Genomic DNA, 15,201 nt, shown 5'->3' on the forward strand with positions numbered 1-15,201 from the left:
CAATCTGTTCTCCTTACTTGGTAATGCACTTTGACGCTCTTTAAGACACAGTTCGAGGGACGCCCGGGTGGCTCAGTCAGTTGGGCGTCTGCCTTCGGCTCAGGTCATGATCCCAGTGCCCTGAGATCAAGTCCCACATCGGGCTCCTTGCTCAGCGGGGAGCCTGCTTCTCCCTCTGCGCAGCTCCCCCTGCTTATACCCTTGCTCACTCTCTCTCTTGCCCATGCGCTCTCTCTCTCTCTCTCCAACAAATAAATAAAATCTTTAAAAAAAAAAAAAGACACAGTTCGATGAATTACTGCTACTCGAAACCTGTCTAAAATAAATGTATTCAGGCGCCTGCGTGGCTCAGTTGGTTAAATGACTGCCTTCGGCTCAGGTCATGATTCTGGAGTCCCAGGATCGAGTCCCGCATCCGGCTCCCTGCTCAGCGGGGAGTCTGCTTCTCCCTCTGACCCTCCCCCCTCTCATGCTCTCTCTCTCCCATTCTCTCTCTCAGATAAATAAATAAAATCTTTAAAATAAAAATAAAAAAATGAAATAAATGTATTCGTTGGTTTAGACTAGACTAAGCTGCAGTAAAAAATACACCCTAAAATTTCAATAGCTCGACACATGGGACTTTATATTCTCCCAGGAATTGTACTACGGAGAGGCAACTCAGAGATCCAGGCTGATTGCACTTTGGACCCAAACATCTCAAGAGGTGGCTCTGTAATCACTCTGGTAGGGGTGGGCAAGTTAGAGGGAGGTCTTGAAATTCTTCTCTGCTTCAGCCCCAAAGTGACACCCCCGCTCACAGTCTATTGAACAAAATGAGTCTTATGTCACTGCCTAACTGCGAAGGAGCTTGGAAATGTGGAGAAACATGTGGATTCTTAGTGAGCATTAAATGTCTGCCCACAATTAAGTCCACCTAATGTTGAATATAATTTAATCATCCCTTCAGAAACTGGAAAACGCTTTTTAAATTCTGTTGAGCCGCAAGGGCCATATTCTATTGATTACTATAAAAAAGCAGTGTAATAAAATGTCAAAACAACTCTGAATCTGCCAAGAACCTTGAGTGATAGCCCCATTTATGCCACTAGCTAGCAGTGATCTTGGAATTATCAAAGACCACTTTCTTTTTTTTTTTTAAGATTTTATTTATTTATTTGAGAGAGAGAATGAGATAGAGAGAGAGAGAGCATGAGAGGGGGGAGGGTCCAAGGGAGAAGCAGACTCCCCGCTGAGCAGGGAGCCCGATGCGGGACTCGATCCCGGGACTCCAGGGTCATGACCTGAGCCGAAGGCAGTCGCTCCACCAACTGAGCCACCCAGGCGCCCTGTCAAAGGCCACTTTCAACCTCGGTGTTTCTATATGTGCAACAAAAAGCTTAGACTCAACCTTCTCTCTGGCGTAAATGTCTATCTAGAATCTATGGCACGTGTATCTGAGCTATATAGGAGTACTAGTTCGCGAGAGTCGTGGAAGACACGATTCATTTCCTTCTTTCAACAAATACTCATCGAGGGCCCAGAACTTGTCCTTCCTGAGCTGAGTGTGGTGGTGAACAGGGCAGAAAACGTCTCTACCTTGGAAAAGATGCCAAGAAAAATGGTCTTACTTTGCTATTGGCATAGTAACCTCCTTCTTTATGACTGTTAATCTTAAAAATAAAGCTCCCAGTTATTTTACCCACAAAAAATGAGTTTATTCAGGAATAGCAGAGAACTGTGACCCAGGACCCTGAGAACCGGGACAAACGAGATATGGCAAAAACCATAGGCAAGTCCACCAAACAGAGGGGAGGAATGCTCTTCTGTGAAGGAAACCAGGAAGGTGGAAAGGCTGTTATACACAGAAAGTCCACTGGAGTAAACCGGGAGCTGGAATATGGTGGCTGCTCCTTGGCTGAGCTGTGACCATTTCTCTTGGGCTGGGCTATCGGCCCAGAGGAGAGCCTTCCTTCCTCCAGTGCATGCAGTAAAGTAGCGTCCACCTGCAAGGTCCCTCTCTTCCTGCTGGATTTGCAGCTGACCAGGAATGAAAGGCCCTGAGAGCTCCCTCTGCCCAACCTCCTGACGCCCCTTGGGTGAGGCGTCCCCTTATTAATTTTCACACTACCATTCATTTTACAAATGCCTTTGTATATGGCATTTTAATTTTTGTTATGACACTTATTCTCTCTACACTGTAGACACACATGGGCACCTTTTACCTCCATGTATTGGTCTGCTAGAGCTGCCGAAACAAAATACCAAGGAGACTGGAGGCCTCAGACCACAGAAATGGATCATCTTACGGCTCTGGAGCTCAGAAGTCTGAGATTAAGGGGTTGGCAGGGTTGGCTCCTTCTGAGGCTGGGAGGGAGAATCTTCCCCAGCCTTCTCCTAGCTTCTGGTGCTTGGCCGGCAACATTTGGCGAGACTCGGTTGGTAGAAGCATCACCCAACCTCTGCCTTCACGCTCACAGAGCGTCCTCCTTATGTGTGTCTGTCTTCAAACCTACTCTTCTTATAAGTCACATTGGATTAGGGCCCACTATACTCCAGTATGACTTCCTCTGAACTAAGGACATCTGCAACAACCCCGTTGTCATAAAAGATCATACCCTGAGGTAGTGGTGATTAGAACTTTACCATAAGACTTTGGAGGCACGCAAGTCAATCCACAGCAGTGCTCTTAAATGACAGCAGGGCTGAATTTTTCTCTCCACTTGTATTTTCTTCCTGGAGGTTTTGCTTTTCTTCCTCAAGCTATCATTCTTGATGTTTTGACCACATATTTCATGTGATAGTAATGTAAGCTTGTTTTTTTGCATCTTCTTTGCAGGCTGCCTAGGAAAATTGCTGGAGCCTTGCGTTTTTTCTAGCTCCAAGGGTTTTTGCAGAGCTGAAGGCAGAGATGCCTGAGGACAAGCCCTCTGCATCTTGCCTTATGTGGACGTTCCATGCACGGATTGGATTATTTGCAATGTGTAGGCTGGGAAAGAAAGAGGAGGCCTTTGATTTTTTTAAATATTTTATGTATTTACTTGTGAGAAACAGAGAAAGAGAGAGAGAGAGAGAGAGAGAGACAGGCAGAGGCAGAGGGAGAAGTGAGCTCCACAGGGAGCCTGAGGCAGGACTCGATCCCAGGACCCTGGGACCATGACCTGAGCCAAAGGCAGACGCCCAACTGACTGAGCCACCCAGGCGCCCCCGGGAGGACTTTGAGAGGCAGGAGGCAGGAATGCAGATCTGGGGAGCTTTCCTAAGAAGCTCTGAGAGTGGCAGAGACTTGACATTACCCTGTCCCTCTCAGGCCACCTGGGCCACCTGGGGAGCTGAACCAGTGGACAAGAAACTGTGGCCAGCCTGCTCAAAAGGGATAGCATGGCTTGGGGGAGGTTGTCAGAGGACCTGGCCACATGCTGAGGATGAGTATGGGTCACATCCCGCAGCCCCAGAACCATGAACTCCTCCTGACCCTTGTGTATCCCAGCCAAGAGAGTCAGCACAATGGCCGGCATTTAGTGCCCGGCTACACTCTGGAAACAAGGAATTGCATCTAAATTGATTTTATTTTACTTTTGTAAAAAGATTTTGTTTATCCATTTTGAGAGAGAGAGAGGGAGAAAGAGAGAGGGAGCGTGAGCAGGGTGGAGAACCAGAGGGAGAGGAAGAAGCAGACTCTCCGATGAGCAGGGAGCTGGACTGGGGCTCTATCCCAGGGCTCGGGCTCCGGGATCATGAGCTGAGGCAGATGCTTAACCAACTGAGTCATCCAGGTGCCCTCAACTGATTTAAAAAAATTAAAGAACTGGTGAATTTTCTGTACTTATAGAATGTGTGATTACAAATTCATACAAACTGTCTAAAATGTTTTTATTTTAAGCCATGAGTGTGAATCTTGAGTTTCCCCCAATTTTGTGTCGAGAGGAGAAACTTGAGAATGGAATTCCTTTTCTCCAGCCTCTGGACCATGTATAGTGGCAACCTGTCTAGTGTCTAGCACAGAGCCTTGCCTATAGTAGGTAATCACTTGCCTATAGTAGGTAATCACTTGCCTATAGTAGGTAATCAAAACCACACTTGCTCCGTGAGCGAATGATGAGTCAAAAACACTTAGGAACAATGGTTATCTTCTAAAATGGGCTTGACGTGACAGACCCTTGTGGGAGATGGCCCCAGGCCAGGACGTGTGAAGGCACTGGACTGATGAGTGGATGTGACCTGGAGAGACACAGGCAGCTTATCACTGGAGAGAACCAGGATGGTCGCTCCAAGGCAAAGCTCGGAGTAGATGATTTCACGCTTTATTTATTGATTGCTTAGCATGCCCAAGGCCCTACGGGGGAAACATAGAGTAATGACCTCATCACTATTCTACAGAATCTTAAGATCTAACAACTGGACAGTAAATATCCAAAACACGAAGTGTGACAGATGCTGTGATCAACACAGAAACAAGCTAAAAATTTCACAAGTTCAGAGATAATGGGGGGTAGGGGAAAAGGCCATGGATTGGGAAGACGTACAGAAAACAATTTGAGGTGCATTGTATGCAAATTATATTATCACTGATGGGCGTCCTTCTTTCCTGACAATCTCATGAACAAAGATAGAAGTGGGCAGGAAGTCATTCCCACAGGTCACTACCTAAGCATGCACCAAGTCCCAGTCACACACTTGGCGGAGAGCGTGGTTCCGCTCCTCAGCACTCTCCCTGCCAGTCCCGGATGCTTCTTCCCAGCTCCTCTGATATGATTTCTATGTCCCTGGTTGCTGTAGAAATGGTACCTAGTACGGACCCATCCAGCATGGAGTACATGGGCTCATTTCCATTCCTGGCGGATTTGCAGACATCCATCCATCTGCCCATTCATCCATAAGTCCTGTCACACTGGGTCCTGCCTGGTGCCAGGACCAAAGTCCAGGAGGGGTGAATACATATTCTGTGAGGCTCCCACCCCTATGCAGAACCACTCTCATTTCCTATTGAGAGGTTGGAGTAACCAAGTATTAGGCTTCTTCTCACTGTGCCTTTTTCTTTTTTAAAAAAATTTTTATTTATTTGAGAGAGAGAGAAAGAGAGAGCTCAAGCTGGGGCGGGGGGTGGTGGGAGAGGGAAAAGCAGACTCCTGGCTGAGCAGGGAGCCTGACTGGGGCTCCCTCCCAGGACTCTGGGATCATGACCTGAGCTAAAGGCAGTTTCTTACCTGAGCCACCCAGGGGCCCCTCACTGGGACTTTTTCTTGAATAATGACATTTCTATTAAGAATTTAAGAGCGCTTGGAGGTCAAGTGTCTGTTCATATCTTCGAGGAGGGGAAATATTTACCAGAATAACCTCTCAATGTAGATGAGACAGATTTATGCTGAAAAAAAAAAAAAAAAGATGCACATGTAGCAGAGGAAGATAAATTATACACAATGTCCGGGTAGTTGAGAATCTTGTATAACTGTTTGAAGGAAATGGGAGAAATAATAACTAAGGACTATGGAGTCCTTACAGTTTGGTGTCTCAGTTATGTTGATTCTGCTTTGTGCATATCTGGCCTATTTAATCCCTCCCAAGATCGTTATGACACACATTAGTATCACCTGCATTTTCCAGCCAAAAAACAAAATGGAAGCACAAAGAAGTAACTCGCTTAAGCATAAGGGTCTGGTCGGTGAAGGCATTAGAATTCAGAGCCCACAGAGGAGGGAATGGTGTTAAGGAAGGAAGCACTTATGGCAGGTTTCCCCATAATTCTGGAGAAAAGAGTCTATGTATTGAAGGAAGCATTGTTTCATACACACCAACAAGTTTTGTTCAGCTATGCATGCCTGACAGGCATATAATTTAACACTTGGCGAACTTCTAGCTACTAAAGGGAGTGGCAAGAATAAATCTTGCAGGAATTCTGCCTTCAACGGTATTCTACAGCAAGGAGCCAGAAGCCCCAAGGATAGGAGGTGGATTGCTGTGCCTGGATCTGGGGTATCCGACCGTCCAGGTCGGCTCTCCGCCATCCATCAAAGCAACCAGGTAGTGGGATGGATTCCCGCGATGCGTTGACAGCCTTGACAGCCTTGACAGCAAGGTCCTCAGTTGGCAGGGATCCGGCTGCGCTTCTGCGGGCTCGGGTCTGGCCTGGGGCAGCGCTGGGACTCCAGTCCGGGCCGGGCTGCCCAGCCCAGTGCTCTCCCATCACCCGGCTGAGAGCTCCAGGGGGTCACCCGCTTCCTTTCCAGCGGCCTGACGCTCCCCTCGTCCCGAGGGCTGGCGTCCCGGCCAGGCTGCGGGAGAAGAGAAACGAACGACCCCGCAGTCCCCGGCGCGCGGCGGGCAGAGGCGCCGCCCAGGGCGGGCGGAGGGCGGAGGCCGGGCCCGCGGCGGGCGGCAGGGGGCGCTGCGCGGCGGGCGGGGGCGCGGGCCGAGGTTGGGCGCCCGCGTCTTTGTGCCGCTCGCCGCCGCCCACTCCCCCCCCGCCCCGCCCCCGCCGCCGGCCGTGCGCCCCGCTGGAGCGCGGGCTGGGGATAAAGGGCGGCTCCGGCGGGCGCGGGCGCGGGCACGGGAGAGCGCATCCAGCACGCGGCCCCGCACACCCGGCCTGGGCACTGCGCTCGGAGCCCCGCCCGCGGTCGAGCGGGAGCGGCGGCCCCCGGAGCTCCGGCCGCGCGGGACCAGGTGGGTGACGCGCGTCGCTTTGTGTCGGCATCGCGGGAGCGGGGCGCGGCCGAGGGGGACGGAGGGATGTGGCCGCGCGGAGCGGGCCCGGCCGGGGTCCCGGGCGCTGGGGTCGGGGTGGGGACGCGCCGGCTCCCAGCCGAGGGCGCCACCCCGGCCCGGCCCTGCCCCTCGGTGGCCCCAGCGCCGCGGCCACTTGGGAAGCTCGGGTCCCGCGCCGCCTCCCGGGCCGGGAGCCGCTCCGCAGAGCTGCGTCCCTGGCGCCCCGGCCGGCCGGGCGGGGGCGTCTCTCGGGCGCGGGGCGAACGCAGGCCGCGCGCCGCGGGGTCTAGCGAGCTCGAACCGCCCGGGCGCGAGAGGCGGCGGGAAGGTCAGCCCGGCCGGAGGCGGCCGGGTGCCGCGCGTCCCCCCCGCTTTGCCCATCACCGCACTCGGGTGAGCGCGGCCGCTGCCCTCCCTCCGAGCCCTCCGCTCCTGGGGGTCTCGGCACTCAGCCCTCCGGCTGTGGCTCCCCAGTTCCCGGGCACCGTCCTGAGCGCCCAGCTCTGGTGACTTGGGCAAGGCTCTGGTCACGGGGATGAAGGGGCTCCTTACTGTACCCTAATGATCTCCATAGTCAGGTCAGGATGGTCACTTCGAAAGTTCTTTGCCTTTCTTTCCAGTGAATAAAAAAAAAATGTCCAACAAATCCCCTGTGCTTGTCTTGTGCCAGGCGGAAGTCTGGGTAACGGAAAAGGGTTAGAGAAAGCCCCCCGAGAATATGCGGAGTGCGGGCTGCTGCCCTAGGGGAGGGGCGTCTGGCCCCTGCACTAGGAAGACCTCTGACTTGGACATATTGCAATGGACAGTTCAGGCAAGGAAGCTCTTTCCTGGGAGTGGGGCCTGGGGATTGGTAAGGACAGATTCTAGTGAATAGGGTGGGGGGTGGGGGGTGCCCCCCGGGGAGAGATCAGCCATGCGAGGAGCCCCGCTCTGAAGTCAGGGGCAGGGCACAAAGTAAGTTGATGCAGATGCCTGTGGAGCCGGAGTCCCGGGGGGGGGGGAGGAAGAGGAGGGTCAGGGCTGCTTTGTGAGGGAGGGCTATTGAGTCAAAGCCGAAAGGTGGGGCAGGTGGGAGGGAACTGCCTGGCCCTGCAAGGGGGTGGGAACACAAGGTGTGTGCAGCTGCGGGACCTTTCCCCTGGGACTGAGCTTCCCTTCCCCAGTACTGAGATGAGGGACCTGGTCCCTTGTGGTTTTCTAGTGACGTTATAATTTTTGTTTTTATTATTTTGTAAAGAGTATAAAGGAAATTTGAATGGAGAGGTCAGATGGGGACAAATCGTGGTCTTTGAACTGCAGGCTGACTTTGGTCTTGACCTGGTGGCAGTGGGAGCCCTTGATGGTTTTGGAGGAGGAAGAGGAGAGTGAGTGAGCTGAACCTGGCTTTGTGTCATGAGGGGGATGTTGTGCAGTGTGCTGAGTGCTACCTCTAGGATCTGACCCCCTTCCCCCACTGCCCACCTACTGGGATGTGAGCTTCCCTCCTGTACCACTTATTAGAGGTCAGACATGGCTTGCAGACCTCAGGAGAAAATGGGATGCAAATAACCTAATTTTAATGGGATGGGAATTTTCCAGATCCAGCACAATTGGAGTTTGGAAGTTTACATGTTTAAAGGGGCCCTGATTCTAATGCCAGGAGCCCAGGAGAACTAAGAAACAAGGGGCGAACTGGAATGCTGGGGGCGGAGCTGCAACCAAGAGGGCATAACGTGGGCACCCAGAGGCTGTGCACGGATGGGGGATTGAAAACTGGAAGAGCACGTTGAAACGCGTGTGTTTTATAAGCATATTCAGTGCCCCGGGTTTCATGGTGTGTCATTCCTGCATCCGGATCCGCACTAGAGGACCGTGCTTCTCTTGTGGACTTGGTGTGGTTTGGGACTTGGAAGGGACCCCACGCACTCCTCAGTTGAAGCTGCTGACGTTTAGCGGGTGAACTTGGGGCTCAGCCAGAAGCTGGGAGCCACGTCGCTTGTTTTTCCCATTGTGGTTCATGATTTGGCCCTGCTGCCTTCTTTTGTTCAAATTTCTCCTCTTCTTGAGAGCCTTTCTCTGTGGTGGTGGAGACAGCAGGAGGCCTGTCCTTGCAGACTGAGAATCACAGAGCTAGATGGTCACTGCAGATTCCTAGCCCAGCTGCTCATTGGGACTTGGAGAGGGGTCAGGGACCCCAGCCTGGAGCCCCCCCCCCCCCAACCCACGGGGCTGTGGCTGACCTGGGCCTGGCCTCAGCGATCCTGACTGCCCACTGTTCTTTCTCTTGCTCTCCACTTGGGCTAGGGAGAAGCGGGACTTGTCAGCTGCTCCGGGGATCTGGTGGTCTGAAGCCACTCAGGGGGATACTGAGGCCTTAGACGCTAACAGGGCATCTGACCGAGCAAGGACCACCCGTGCCCCTGGATCTCTGGGTGTGGCATCTCAGAGGGAGCCAAGAGGCTATGAACAGAATGGATTGCTTCCAAGGAAGACAGAGCCTCTCCATGTTCACTTGGGTAGCTTCCTACCTTGGAGATCCAAGAACTCAGTTGAAGGTGCCTTTCCTTAGGACTAGGAAAGTCATTTGAGGTAATCATTCTCAGGACCAGCATCCCCTGTCCTTTGTTTCTGCGTTGCTGACACACATGAATAGCTTTTCTTAATTAGATGAAGAAATTAAATTGCAGCAACTGTTCACATACATCCCTGCTGGGGATTAGTCCGGGAGGAAGGAGATCGTACAAGCCCCTGACCCAGCTGTGTGACCAAGGGCAGGGTCTTAACCTTCTCGCCTGGCCCCAGTTCCTTCCACTATAAAACTCAGGTGTTGGCTGAGGTTATTTCCAAGATCCAAAAATCATAATGTGCTGCCTTAAAGGGGTTTTCCAGGAGGACTATTGCAGGGTAACTACCAAACGCAACAATTTTAGGGATTTTTGGAGAAGAATGTCTTTGCCTACAAAGGACGAGTTGAGAGCTAGGCTTTGGAGGGGGTGGTTCTTGGTGATGAGAGTGTCCATCTTCCTTCACTCCTGGAATCTAAAACCTGAATTGGAACGTATTTCCTCAGGGGCCTGGACTCTGAGAGCAGGGCTTCCAATGAAGAGCAAGTTGAAAGGCGGATGCGATGTTACAGGGAAAAATCAGTTCCCTGCATGCTGGGAACTGGTGTGTCAGCCAACATTTTAGAGTTCACCTAGTGTTTGCCCAGGAGAGAGAGGGAACTGTGGTTACCAGGCACGTAGCAGGCCCCGTCCCCGGGTGCTGACGGGGCCCTGGCTGTGGACTCAGTTCTCAGACAGCCCTCCCTGACTCCTGTCCCCACCTGGCAGAGCACGGAGGTGCAGCAGAGAGCGGTTGGGTTGTCCGAGGCCAGGCACATGGTAAGTATTGAAGCCCGCGTGGGACTCCGAGAAGGATATATTCTGTGACCTTGGGGCGGCCACAGTCTGGGGGTGGAAGCCAGTGCATTGACAGACTGTTCTAACAGTGGGGTTGGCATGCAGAGTGCAGCGGGCCATGGTTGCAGCCGGTGATGCCAGGGACTTGAAGGATGAGTCCCCATTGGCCGGGCCACTTTGGAAGGTCAAGGTCAGATTCTGAGCCTGGGAACAGCAAGCAATAGCCGGGGTGGGCTGGGAGCTTAGAGCCGGCTGCGCTGCCAGGGTCCTGTTCTCGAGGAGGCTAGCTGTCTGTGAACGCCGTTCAAACCAAGATTCCCCCGTGTAGACAGTTGCTTTCATGGCTGGTGTCTTCTGGAAGGTCGTGCCAGTGTGGGATTTTCCTTGTTTTGTTTTGGAGCCTCTGTCCCTCCATTTCCCTCCCCACCCCCACCCCCCCCCCCCCCCAGGTCTGCGTGCTGGAGGAGATTTGGTTCAGAGAAGGTGAGCAGAACCACAGGCAGCAGCCGTCCTTTTACAACCCAGGAACCTGTCCTCTTGTCTTCAGAGTGCCCTGAGCGAGGCCGCTGTGATTTCCCCGGCCTGCAGCAGCCTGTGGCCTGCCGTTGAGAGCCTCGGAGCTGGGAGTCAGCCCCAGCGGAGGACCGGGCAGCTACAGGCTCCCGTAGCTTCTGCCCCAACTGGTACAGCTCTGTGGGCGGGCCTGCGCCCGGACACAGTAGAACAGAGGGGAGCTTCCAGATCACAGAGTGCGTATTGACTGTGTCTCTCGCAGGGTTATTGGTTAAACAGGGGTTTGTGTCTGTCCTCGGAATGCCTCCCACCTAAATGATTTTCCTGGGACCTTTTTTTGGCTGCCGAAGGGTCAGCTTCCAAGCAGTTCTTTGGAACAGGGCATGTGTGACTTTGGGGGAGGCAGCATTTTAAGGTTCTCTGGGGGGAGGTGGGCCCGTGCAGGCTGCATCAAACATGGGGAGAATCCCTTCCAGACTTCCACTGACCTGCTGGCCTGCGGACAGTGAGGAGCCCTGCCTCTGGGACCTGTGTTAACCGGCTGCTGACGGGCTCTGAGTCTTCCTACTTGCCCTCAGTGGCTGGCTTGCCTGTAGAATGTCCTGCCCCCCACCCCTTGCCGTCCGCCATCAGGCTCTGCTGCATCCCCTGCAGGAAGGGCAGCCTGCTGGTCAGAGAGGCTGGCCCTCTCCCCCGGCTTGTGGGTGCTGGGAAACGTCCCCTTCCCAGAGACGTGCAGACCTCTGCGTTAGGCACCCTCTTCTTCCTCGAGGTAAAACGTTCTCTTAAACGCGTGCTCCGAAGCCAGAATCAACACAGGTAGTTTTTGGCTTTCTTGGGAAGCTTTGTGTCGATCCCACCGGGGTCCCTCATCATCTCTCCACGGACCTCTTGTCGCGTTGCTGCCGGGACACCCTCAGCTACCCCCGTTGCTTGCTGAGTAATGAGTGTGCCTCTTGGCTGAGCCTTTGGGATTCTTCACTGTGTGGCCCCAGCCCATCTCTCCGGGGCGGTTCTCGCAGCAGCCTCCAGACGGGGGCCCCGGGGCGTCCTCCTGCCATCTCTGCGTGCCCCCTTCTTAGCAGTCCTTCCAGGCTCAGAACACCTATTGCCTTCTTCTCAAAGCTGTAGAATCATTAACGTGGGGATTGGGGGGGTGTCTACTCCCCAGGTACTGGCATCTTGCGCTGGGGCCCCGGAGGTGGTGTGGAACACAGGCTGGGACTGCAGGCCTCGGCCCGGCCAGCCCCTTCCCTCCCAAGCCCTGGCTTGCTCTCTCCCGTCCGCAGGCCGAAATGTTCGCTCTTCCAGGGGCTTCCATAGCAACTTTTCCTTCACAACCTGTGATCGTACTTAAAAACTCTCTCGTCTAATTTTCGTGATTTATGTAACCGTTTGATTTCCTCTGCTAAATCATAAGCCCTACAAGGGTAAGAATCTACTCATTTTTGCATTCCCTTAGTGGGTATCATGCACTTTCTAGTGCATTTTTGTTAGGTGATTGAATCCAAGATCGAGAAACGTGGCTCACGAGGGAAACGAAGAAATGGGATTTGAGTTTACGTTTTGTGCTCCTGTGATCTGAGCAAATCGAAGGTTCTCTCTGGGAGGTGAGTCCACTGAGCAGCACGCCTCAGGACGGTAAGAAGCTGAACGCAAAACTCACGGGAGTGTCTGTCTGGGTTGGAGGATGAAGGGGCACGCAGCCCTGTGGGTCAGGGATGCAGGATGGAAGGCCTTGCCAGTCCTGGGTCCCGTGGCAGCAGACCACATCAGTTCCCGTGCCAGACAAGAGCTTTGTGTGGGCTGCCTGGAGGCGGCCATGTAGCCTGAGGAGCTCTGTGATGCTGGGGAGCATGAGGCAGAAGTGGGCCTTGCCCTGCGGGTGTGCACAAGGACCACAGTGTGCGGCTCCTAATGTGTGTTGCGGGGACTCTGGAGGCGGTCGTGAACGAGTGTCGACGTGGAGGGCAGGGTAGCGTGGAAGGGGCAGCTCCGTGCTGGCATGCCGGGAGGCCCGAGATGTGGGGCCAGGTAGGATTTGTTCTTGAGCATGTTGAGTGGTGGCCAGGCCCTCGGGGGCAGGAGAGGGAGGTGGGCTCCATCAGCCTTATCAGTTTGGATCTTTGTAGTGGGAGACTGAGGTGCTCTGGGTAAAGAGGTGGTTGGCGTTCCTAGAGTGTTCGTCAGGTAAATGCACTATGGGCCATTGATTCACGTGGTTCTCCACGCAGAGGAACTGAAGCACATCAGCTGCAAAGATCCTAGAGCGTGTGTGTGGATTAATTTGTAGTACCCAGTATATTCTCCATTTCTTGAGTGCCTTACGCTCTCCTTTGGTCTGCGGTTCCAGTTTCCATTCAAAAGCATCACACAGGGTGTGTGTTCCAGAAGAAGCTTTGCTTCGGGAAGTGTGAAGGCTTGCGGGGACCCCGGGGGCCCCTGTTTGTGAAACAAACAGTCCCAGAAAGTAATTTTTCCTAACGCCCCCGTTGTTCCACAGTACTTCTCGGGAGCGCACACGGTGGTGCTCGGTAGTCCTAGGACAGTGGAATAGAAAGAGCTTCCAGAAGACTTTCAGAGCTGGCGCCCCGGGATGGGAATTTATTGGCTAAAACTGTGTCTCCTTCTTCCTAATCGCTTGGCAGGTGCGGCGGTCCCAGTGCCTGGTGTGGATGAGACAGAGCCGGTGCTCTGCTGAGATCACAGTCACTTCTTTCTTCTTTCTGTCTCAATGAAGCGTTAGCCACGGGCCCTGGGAACCGATAGTGTGGTTCCCGTGGGAGGCCAGTGGTGTGGCGGATAGGGTCGGATGTAGCAGAGAAAAGAAGAGAAAAGGTATCTGTATTCCCTCAGCTTGTGGGACCCTGAGAAACCACCTGTGTGCCGGGGTGTAGTCTCCTCCTCCCAGGCTTGGGCCCTGACGTCTTCCTGACTCCCCTCTGTCTGCTTGCATGGGGGCCGTCTCTACACCCAGCGGGCGTCCCCCCAAACCTAATACCCTGTGTGATGTGTGAGGAGGTGGGGCCTTTGGGAGGCGCTTAGGTCATGAGTGGGGAGCGCTCATGAATGGGATCGGTGTCCTAATAAACAGATCCCAGAGAGCCCCCTGGCCCCTCTTGCCGTGAGGACATAGCGAGTGGATGGGGTGGCTGAACCAGGCAGCAGGCTCTCACCAGACACCGAATCTGCCAGCACCTCGGTCTGGGACTTGCAGCCTCCACAACTGTGAGAAATGAGTGTTTTTTGTTGACAAGCCACCCAGCCTCTGGGACGGTGACTATGGTAATTTGAATGAATGAACGTGGGCAGCAGCACCTAGTGACCGCTTCTTCCGGAGTCGGGCCTGCCCTGTTGCCAAAGACCCTGAGGAGGTTACATTCACGGATTCGGGGGGTTAGGAGGCCAGCATATCTTTTGGGGACACAGAGGGACCCGTAGCACATTAACTGTGTGTCTTCGTACGATCCCGTGTGTTTGGCTCATGAGCAAGGACTTAGAGCATCTGGTTCATGTTTCCTCCGTGGCGGCGGGAGGGTTCGGCCGCTCTGGGCTGCTCAGAGCACCAGGTTCTGCTCTGTGGCTCCGCTGTCCTCGGCCTGTCTTCGCCCGCCCTCCTGCTGGGCGCCCCGGGGTCCGGATGGCTCAGCACCGCTGCCAGCTCCCTTCCCTGTTTAGGGGCCAGAGAGGTGGGGGGAGTTCGGCTACATCTGTCCTTTCAGAGAAGAACAGGCTTTTCGGCAAGTACCGCGGCTGCCTCTGTGTGGGTCCCAGTGAACCGGGTGGTCCAGGGAAGCGAGAGGCCGCGGGGGCCGGGACGACCATCCCTGAGCCCGAAGCCCGCTGCCTGGTGTGGTGCGTGCCCGGACTGTGGGGTCGGGAATTGCCCTTGCTGGTCTCGCCTGCTCTTCTTGGAAAGGGAGGAGCCCGTACGGGCCACGGTCCGGACCGGTGTGCGCGTGGCTTCCGTAGCCTTGGGCTCTTGCCAATGTAGCGTGAGCGCATCCGAACCTTCCCTGGGCAGTTGGAGTTTCAGGTGCAGCGGGGAGCGGGAGGTCACCGCCTTGTCCTGTGCATCTCTGTGCCCCTGAGCCACTGGCCCGGTGCCTGGCACGGAGTAGGTGCTCCGGAAATATTTGTTGAGCTTCACAGGCCTTTTTTCCCTTCGGAGACCCTCCCGGAAGCAGTCTCCCCGTTCTCCGTTCCTTCTTTTGTTCTTTCGCCCATTCATCTGGCAAACCTCCAGCAGGTGAAGGGTTACCCAGTGAGGGCCAGGACAAGGAGCGAGGGAGGGAAGGGGGCTGGGGAGGCCTTTCTGGCACAAGAGGGTTACGGCGTTCCGTAATCGCTAGGCAGGTATGACCCTCTTCAACTTCTGGAATTTTGTAAGTTCCAGTTCCGCTCCAGGAAAAACAACCGGTTGGGACACACAGGAATTCCCTATCCTCTGGCAACGTCGCTCACCCTCCACTTTCCCTATTTGTGAAATAGCTCAAAACTTAGGGTGCATTTTTTTTTTTTTTAATGCTGAATAAATATTCACTGAGTCCTCACCCAGGTGCTGGGCTCTGGAATATGCAAACGTGCGCACGTCTCCGAAGGAAATATTTTCAGCTTGTTCTTA

At 54.1% G+C, this 15,201-nt stretch overlaps 1 protein-coding gene across 8 annotated transcripts in view; it reads left to right on the forward strand.

The window, feature by feature from the left end:
* Positions 1-6,458: 6,458 nt before the first annotated feature.
* Positions 6,459-15,201, forward strand: part of RNF144A (ring finger protein 144A) — a 114,367-nt gene continuing 105,624 nt past the window's right edge. For 2 of the 8 annotated variants that reach the window (XM_027621054.1, XM_027621047.2), the window contains exons 1-2: positions 6,459-6,642; positions 8,968-9,252. The gene's annotated coding sequence lies outside the window, so the exon portion shown is untranslated. Of the gene's footprint in view, positions 6,643-8,967; positions 9,253-9,607; positions 10,047-10,513; positions 10,814-13,715; positions 13,863-15,201 lie in introns of those variants that run through there. The other 6 variants (XM_027621045.2, XM_027621052.1, XM_027621053.1 and 3 more) reach the window with 5 other exon arrangements.

Source organism: Zalophus californianus, chromosome 8, assembly GCF_009762305.2.
Source record: "Zalophus californianus isolate mZalCal1 chromosome 8, mZalCal1.pri.v2, whole genome shotgun sequence".
Lineage (NCBI taxonomy): Eukaryota > Metazoa > Chordata > Mammalia > Carnivora > Otariidae > Zalophus > Zalophus californianus.